The sequence below is a fragment of the Scyliorhinus torazame genome, chromosome 5, assembly GCF_047496885.1.
Source record: "Scyliorhinus torazame isolate Kashiwa2021f chromosome 5, sScyTor2.1, whole genome shotgun sequence".
Classification (NCBI taxonomy): Eukaryota; Metazoa; Chordata; class Chondrichthyes; order Carcharhiniformes; family Scyliorhinidae; genus Scyliorhinus; species Scyliorhinus torazame.
Window position 1 is genome coordinate 275617323 of NC_092711.1, and position 8515 is coordinate 275625837.

Consider the following 8515-nt stretch of genomic DNA (forward strand, 5'->3'; position numbering starts at 1 on the left):
AGGTTCAGGGGAGACCTGATAGAGGTCTACAAAATTATGAGTGGATAGTCAGAGGCTTTTCCCCAGGGTAGAGGGGTCAATTACTAGGGGGGATAGGTTTAAGGTGAGAGGGGCAAGGTTTAGAGTAGATGTACGAGGCAAGTTTTTTACGCAGAGGGTAGTGGGTGCCTGGAACTTGCTACCGGAGGAGGTGGTGGAAGCAGGGACGATAGTGACATTTAAGGGGCATCTTGACAAATACATGAATAGGATGGGAATAGAGGGATACGGACCCAGGAAGTGTAGAAGATTGTAGTTTAGTCGGGCAGCATGGTCGGCACGGCTTGGAGGACCGAAGGGCCTGTTCCTGTGCTGTACATTTCTTTGTTCTTTGTTCTTTGCTATCCACTTGTGCTACCGTGCTGCCCAGAAGTAATGGATACTTCATGAGTGGTTATGGGGGATACATGGGGGTGGAAATGGAGATGACATGGGTTTTTCATGGTGCCTCTGAGGGGATATGGGGTGACATGGTCGTGGGGCGGTGTTGAAGGAGATAGGGTGAGAAGACATGGGACAGGATAGGAGGTAGGCTTAAGGGGCTTTTAAACAATGTTGGGATTTGGGCTGAAGCTATGGAATGCCAAGATGGGCTTTTGTACCCGCACTCCTTATTCACTCTGTCAAGGCTGGGGAAATGCACTGCAAACCCAACCCTTGTGTGAAAAGACAAAAATCCCACTAAGTCACACAAAGGAGAGTGCAAGTTCTGAAGAAGGAAAAGTTTCCTGTACATACTGAAAACACAGAGTGCAGATTGTACCTAATTGTCTCGCCATTAGTAAAAAATAATGTACAGTGCATGACAAAATTTCCTATACTCAATGGACAGAAGACCATTCATGCATTGGTTGCCTACAATGTTTTAAACACAAATATTCCAGAAAATACCCAACGGTGTAGAGCAAATGTGTACAATAGCAAACTAAAATTACCTTCAAGGTTTGTTTATTTAAGGCAGTTGAACTGTACAGACCAAGAACAACTCAGGCTATTCAGCAGTCTTTGATTCATTTGCTGTTTTTGGCAGAGATAGCAGTACAGCCATTGTAGTCTGACTCAGTGTCTCTTCGATAGGAAGGCCAGAAGTCAACTATGGCTTCTGTTTCTGATCACTATTCAGGACCTCTGATCACAGTTCATATCGGTTTCTCGGAGGCCAGATCTATGCCTGACACACCGCACCCCTGCTCCCCAATTAATTACTTTTACTCTGGATTGCACTTTGCCCTTTTCCATAACAAACTTAAACATTAAAAAACTATGATCACTTTCCCCTAAATGTCTTTGACTGCTCTAGGATATCCTCCCTCAGGCAGTTACATTCTGCTTAATTAGTACTACCACTCCTGCTCCTTTCTTTCCTTCCTTGGGCGAGATTCTCCGACCCCCCGCCGGGTCGGAGAATCGCCGGTGGCTGGCGTGAATCCCGCCCCCACCGGTTGCCGAAGTCTCCGGCACCGGAGATTCGGCGGGGGCGGGAATCGCGCCGCGCCGGTTGGCGGGCCCCCCCACGCGATTCTCCAGCCCGGATGGGCCGAAGTCCCGCCGCTAAAATGCCTGTCCCGCCGGCGTAAATTAAACCACCGACCTTACCGGTGTAACAAGGCGGCGCGGGCGGGCTCCGGGGTCCTGGGGGGGCGTGGGACGATCTGGCCCCGGGGGGTGCCCCCACGGTGGCCTGGCCCGCGATCGGGGCCCACCGATCCGCGGGCGGGCCTGTGCCGTGGAGGTTCTCTTTCCCTTCCGCCTCCGCCACGGTCTCCACCATGGTAGAGGCAGAAGAGACTCCCTCCACTGCGCATGCGTGGGAAGCTGTCAGCGGCCGCTGACGCTCCCGCGCATGCGCCGCCCGGAGATGTCATTTCCGCGCCAGCTGGCGGGGCACCAAAGGCCTTTTCCGCCAGCTGGCGGGGCGGAAATTCGTCCGGCGCGGGCCTAGCCCCTCAATGTTGGGGCTCGGCCCCCAAAGATGCGGAGCATTCCGCACATTTGGGGCGGCGCGATGCCCGTCTGATTTGCGCCAGTCGGCGGACATCGCGCCGTTTCCGGAGAATTTCGCCTCTTATCTTACCTGAACATCATGGGCGTCATTCCCCGACCCCCCGCCGGTTCGGAGAATGGCCGTTGGCCGCCGTGAATCCCGCCCCCGCCCCCGCCGAAGTATCCGGTACCGGAGATTGGGCGGGGGCGGGAATCGGGCCGCGCCGGTTGGCGGGACCCCCCGTTCAATTCTCCGGCCCGGATGGGCCGAAGTCCCGCCCAGAAATTGCCTGTCCCGCAGGCGTAAATCAAACCTGGTATTTACCGGCGGGACCAGGCGGCGTGGGCGGGCTCCGGGGTCCTGGGGGGGGGAGGGGGCGCGGGGCGATCTGACCCCGGGGGGTGCCCCCACGGTGGCCTGGCCCACCGATCCGCGGGCGGGCCTGTGCCGTGGGGGCACTCTTTCCCTTCCGCCTCCGCTACGGCCTCCACCATGGCGGAGGCAGGAGAGACTCTCCCCACTGCGCATACGCGGGAAACTTTCTGCGGCCGCTGACGCTCCCGCGCATGCGCCGGGAAACTGTCAGCGGCCGCTGACGCTCCCGCGCATGCGCCGCATTTCCGCGCCAGCTGGCGGGGCAACAAACGCCATTTCCGCCAGCTGGCGGGGTAGAAATCCCTCCGGCGTCGGCCTAGCCCCTCAATGTTGGGGCTAGGGCGCCAAAGATGCGGAGCATTCCGCACCTTTGGGCCAGCGCGATGCCCGTCTGATTGGCGCCGTCTTTGGCGCCAGTCGGCGGACATCGCGCCGTTGGGGGAGAATTTCGCCCCTTGTATTCAAGAATATTTAGTACCAGGTGCTGGTCTATTTTGGCCAAGCTGCCATTATCACCAAGACATTGTTCTTATGCGACGACCTGCGCCTGCAGCTCACCAACTTTATTTACTGCACACTGTGTTCACATACTGTGGGCGCGATTCTCCACTCCCACGCCGGTTGGGAGAATCGCCTGGGCCGCCAAAATTTACTGGGATGCCGGTCCAACGCCCTCCCGCGATTCTCCCAAGCGGCGCGAACGGCCCGGTCGAGTTTCGCGGGCCGGAGAATCGGCGGAGACACCGAAAATGGCGATTCTCCGGCACCCCCGCTATTCTGAGGCCCGGATGGGCCGAGTGGCCAGGCCAAAACGGCGGGTTCCCCCCGGCGCCGTCCACACCTGGTCGCTGCAGTCGTGGGCGGTGCGTGAACGCTGGGGGGGCGGCCTGTGAGGGGGCGAGGGGGATCCTGCACCGGGCTTTACCTGGAATGACCTCCTTCCTTCCGCGGCCCCACAAGATCCGTCCCCATCTTCTTGCGGGGCATATTTAGAGAGGACGGCAACCACGCATGCGCGGGTTGGCGCCGGTCAACCCGCTCATGCGCGGATGTTGCCCGTTATGCGGCGCCGGCCACGTCATCTATGCGACGCCGCTTTTACGCGGGCGACAAGGCCTGGCGCGTGTAGATGACGCGGCCCCGATCCTGGCCCATTGTCAGGGCCTGAATCGGTCGGGACCGGGGCCGTTCCGCGCCGTCGTGAATTTCGACGGCGTTCACGACGGTGCGGCCACTTCGGCATTGGAGTGGAGAATCCCGCCCTGTGTTCTTCGTTCAGCGACTGGTGAATCTTTGGAATTCTGTATCCCAGTGGTCTGTGGAGACTCAGTTGTTGAATAATGCTCAAGACTGAGATCGGTAGATTTCTACATATTAGCAACATAAAGGGGATAGTGTAAGAAAATGGGGCTCAAGTAGAAGATCAGCCATGATCTCGTTGAATGGCAGAGCAGGTTTGAAGGGCTGAATGGCCTACCTTTCAGACAATATCCCAGACAGCACGATAACCATTCCTGAGTATGTCCTGTCTCACCGGCAAGACAGACCAAGCAGAGGTGGCAGCACAGTGGTATACAGTCGGGAGGGAGTTGCCCTGGGAATCCTCAACATCGATTCTGGACCCGATGAAGTCTTATGGCTTCAGGTGAAACATGGGCAAGGAAATCTCCTGTTGATTACCACGTACCGGCCACCATCAGCTGATGAATCAGTACTCCTTCATGTTGAACACCACTTGGAGGAAGCACTGAGGGTTCAAGTGCACAGAATATGCACTGGGTGGAGGACTTCAATATCCATCACCAAGAGTGGCTTGGTAGTATCACCACATACCGAGATGGCCATGTCCTAAAGGACATAGCTGCTAGACTGGGACTGCAGCAGGTGCTGAGGGAATTAGCAAGAGGGAAAAACATACTTGACCTCATCCTCACCAATCTGCCTGCTGCAGATGTATCTGTCCATGACAGTATCTGTAGAAGTGACCACCGCACAGTCCTTGTGGAGACAAAGTCCCGTCTTCACATTGAGGATACCCTCCATTGTGTTGTATTGGCACTACCACCGTGCTAAATGGGATAGACTTTGAACAGATCTAGAAACTCAAGACTGGGCATCCATGAGTCACTGTGGACCATCAGCAGCAGAATTGTATTCAAACACAATCTGCAACCTCATGGCTCGACATATCCCCACTCAACATTACCACCAAGCCAGGGGATCAACCCTGGTTCAATGAAGAGTGGAGGAGAGCATGCCATGAGCAACAGCAGACATACTGAAAAATGAGGTGTCAACCTGGTGAAGCTACAACAGAGAACTACTTGTGTGCCAAACAACAAAAGAAGCAAGTGATAGACAGAGCTAAGCAATTCCACAATGAACACATCAGATCTAAGCTCTGCAGTCCTGCCACATCCAGCCGTGAATGGTGGTGGACTATTAAACAACTCACTGGAGGAGGAAGCTCCACATATATCCCCATCTTCAATGATGGAGGAGCTCCGCACATATGTGCAAAAAACAAGGCTGAGGCATTCGCAAAAACCTTTAGCCAGAAGTGCCGAGTGGATGATCCATCTCGGTCTCCTCCAGAAGTTCCCAGCATCACAGATGTCAGTCCTCAGCCAATACAATTCACTGCACGTGATATCAAGAAATGGCTGAAGGCATTGGATACTGCAAAGGCTATGGGTCCTGATAATATTCCGGCAATAGTACTGCAGACCTGTGCTCCAGAACTTGCCGCACCCCTAGACAAGCTGTTCTAGTACAGCTACAACACTGGCATCTAGCCGGCAATGTGAAAAATTGCCCAGGTGTGTTCTGTACACAAGAAACAGGACAAATCCAACCCAGCCAATTACCGCCCTATTAGTCTATTCTCCATCGTCAGCAAAGTGATGGAAGGAGTCATGAACAGGGCTATAAAGCAGTACTTACTCGGCAATAACCTCCTCACAGATGCTCAGTTTGGGTGCCACCAGGGTCACTCAACTCCTGACCTCATTACAACTTTGGTTCAAACATGGACAAAAGCTCTGAATGCCAGAGGTGAGGTGAGAGTGACTGCCCTTGACATCAAGGCAGCATTTGACCGAGTATGGCATCAAGGAGCCCAAGCTAAACTGGAGCCAATGGGAATCACGGGGAAATCTCTCCACTGGTTGGTGTCATACCTAGCACAAAGGAAGATGGTTGTGGTGGTTGGAGGTCAATCATCTCAGGTCCAGGACATCACTGCAGGAGTTCCTCAGAGTAGTGTCCCAGGCCCAACCATCTTCAGCTGCTTCATCAATGACCTGCCTTGCATCATAAGGTCAGAAGTGGGAATGTTTACAGATAACTGCACAATGTTCAGCACCATTCGTAACTCCTGAGATAATGAAGCAGCCCATGTCCAAATTCAGCTAGGGATGAAAAGTGGCAAGTTACATTTAGGCCACACAACTGCCAGGAAATGACCATCCCGTGAAATGAATTTTAAAAACGGCACCAGAGCTGATTCAGACCAATAAGAAATGCAATAAAATCTAAATTCATTACCATCTGACCTGGCAGGATCCCCGCCTACGGTGTCCCATCTGGCTCATGGCAGGACAAACCTGAGCAAAACCAGCGTGAGCGGCAGAACCTGCCGGAGTCATGCCCGATCTGAAAACCCTTTGAGGAAAGAGCCCTTGAGTTGGCCAGCGAGGAGAGGACCGCATGTGTGCAGAGGGCGAGATGTGGGCAATAGACATAAGTGAGAACCCTCATCATGTGCAGCCATGAGCCCATCTGACAACCCCCTCCCTGTGAGAGACACACCTCAGGTCCCCACACCATGAAAGTTAACACTGCAACACTCGTAAAGCCGAAACAGGTTGGACACGGGAAGCGTTGCATGCACAGCAGCCCCTTTAGACTTAGAGGCTCATAGCCATGAAGGGCAACTGAGGCCTGCGAGCGACCCGACCCCTGAGATACTGAAAGTGACCCCTTCATTTTCCCGACCTTCAGGGCGGCATGGTGGCACAGTGGTTAGCACTGCTGCCTACGGCGCAGGGGACCCGGGTTCGATTCTGGCCCCGGGTCACAGTCCATGTGGAGTTTGCACATTCTCCCCATATCTGTGTGGGTTTCACCCCCACAACCCAAATGTGTGCAGGGTGGGTGGGTTGACCACGCTAAATTGCCTTTTAGTTGGGGAAAAAATAGGGTACTCTAAATTTTAAAATGACCTTTCCCGACCTTCCATGGCGGGAATCTCATTATATCACCAGCGAAGAGCGAGGGAAATTGGGAAACGCCGGTGAGAATCTCGTTTCCTGCTTCTCACCAGATTTTGCGTCATGTTGTCAAAATTGACCCCAGAGAGTGTGCATTTGAGAGTGTGTGTGTGAGAGAGACAGAGTGAGTGTGTATGAGTGTGGCTCACTCTCAGTCTAAAGGTTCTCACTCACCCTCACCCCCATACACCAACACATATTCATACCCAATCACACAGTGGGTGAGGATGAGTGAGTAAGGACCTTGATACTGGGAGTAAGCTGGACGCAGACATTCTGATCTACTCTCACTCTAATGTTTGCCTTCATCAATTACTCTTTTAAAAAATGATCAATTTATTGCTTTTACATCGCTTTATTTTTGCTCAGCGAGATGTTTCCTTTCTTCATGTTCAATGCTGTATCAAACTTTATCTTTCCAAAATTTGCTCATCGGTGTTTGAATGAGAGAAAAATGGAAATGTGGCCCCTCACATGAAAAGGCTGGACAAGTCTGGTTTAAAACATAGTTTAATATTATTGTTGAGAAGTTGATAGAATACTTGTGAGGAGGTGTAGTGTAATGGGTAATGGAGTAGTTATGGTAACGAGTGATGTAGACTATGATATAACAGTAACACAAGCAGCTATGTGCTAAATACTCGGAAAGAATGGAACTGCCTGTACTCGTGAGAGACATGCCAACAATGTAACCTATCTTATATATAGTTTTGCTCTTCTTTAATTTGGCAGAAGGTATCTGTCTTTATCAAAGAAGAAAGTTCCAGGGATAAGTAATTTATGTTACATTAATAGATTGGTGAAGCTGGGGTTGTTTTCCTTAGAGAAGAGAAGGTTCAGAGAAGGTTTGATGGAGATGTTCAAAGCAATGAGGGGTCTAGATAGAGCAGTTAATAGCTTTTCCCAGTGGCAGAAGGGTTGAGTACCAAAGGACCCAATTAACATAAAAGAACCAAAAGCAACATGAGACAAATCTTCCTCATAATAATAATCTTTATTAGTGTCACAAGTGTCTTATTGTGGGAGGAAACCGGGGCACCCGGAGGAAACCCACGCAGATACGAGGAGAACGTATAAGCTCTGCACTGACAGTGACCCACGCTGGGAATCGAACCTGGGTCCCTGGCACTGTGGAGCAACAGTGCTAACCACTGTGCTACCATGCCGCCCACATATATCGTGCCTTCCAGTGGCAGGACCTGCGATCTACTACCTTTGAGTATAGTGGAGGCAGATTCAGTCATGGCTTTCAAAAAGAGGTTTGGATAAGCACGCCGAGTTGCTGGTTAAGTGTGGAGGAGTGGGAATAATTAAATTGTACTGATAGAGAGCTGAAATAGATTCAAAAGGCTGAATAAGCTTCTTCTATGCTGCATTATATGATTCAGGTAGGGCCATTTCACTAGATTCAGGTTGAATTTATATTATAATCAACTTTGGTTTCAAGTAAAGCTACTGAGAATCATGGAATCCCTACAGTGCAGAAGGTTGCCATTTGGCCCATCTAGTCTGCACCGACCCTCTGAAAGAGCACCCTACCTCAGCCCACACCCCCATCCTATCCCTGTAATCCAGTAACCCCAGCTAACCTTTTGGACACTAAAGAGCAATTTTAGCATGGCCGATCCACCCAATCTGCACATATTTGGACTGTGGGAGGAAACCGGAGCACCCGAAGGAACCAATGCAGATACAGGGAGAACATGCAAACTCCACACAGACAGTCACCCAAGGCCAAAATGGCACTCGGGTCCCTGGCGCAGTGAGACATCAGTGCTAACCACTGTGCCATAGTGCCGCCCAACCTTGGCACCAACCCTCCAGGTGTCACTCCAAATGCCCTTTA

At 52.1% G+C, this 8515-nt stretch overlaps 1 protein-coding gene across 2 annotated transcripts in view; it reads left to right on the forward strand.

Annotated features, from left to right (window-relative positions):
• Nucleotides 1-8515, forward strand: part of arhgef9a (Cdc42 guanine nucleotide exchange factor (GEF) 9a) — a 276701-nt gene that overhangs the window by 255049 nt on the left and 13137 nt on the right. The window lies entirely within an intron of this gene.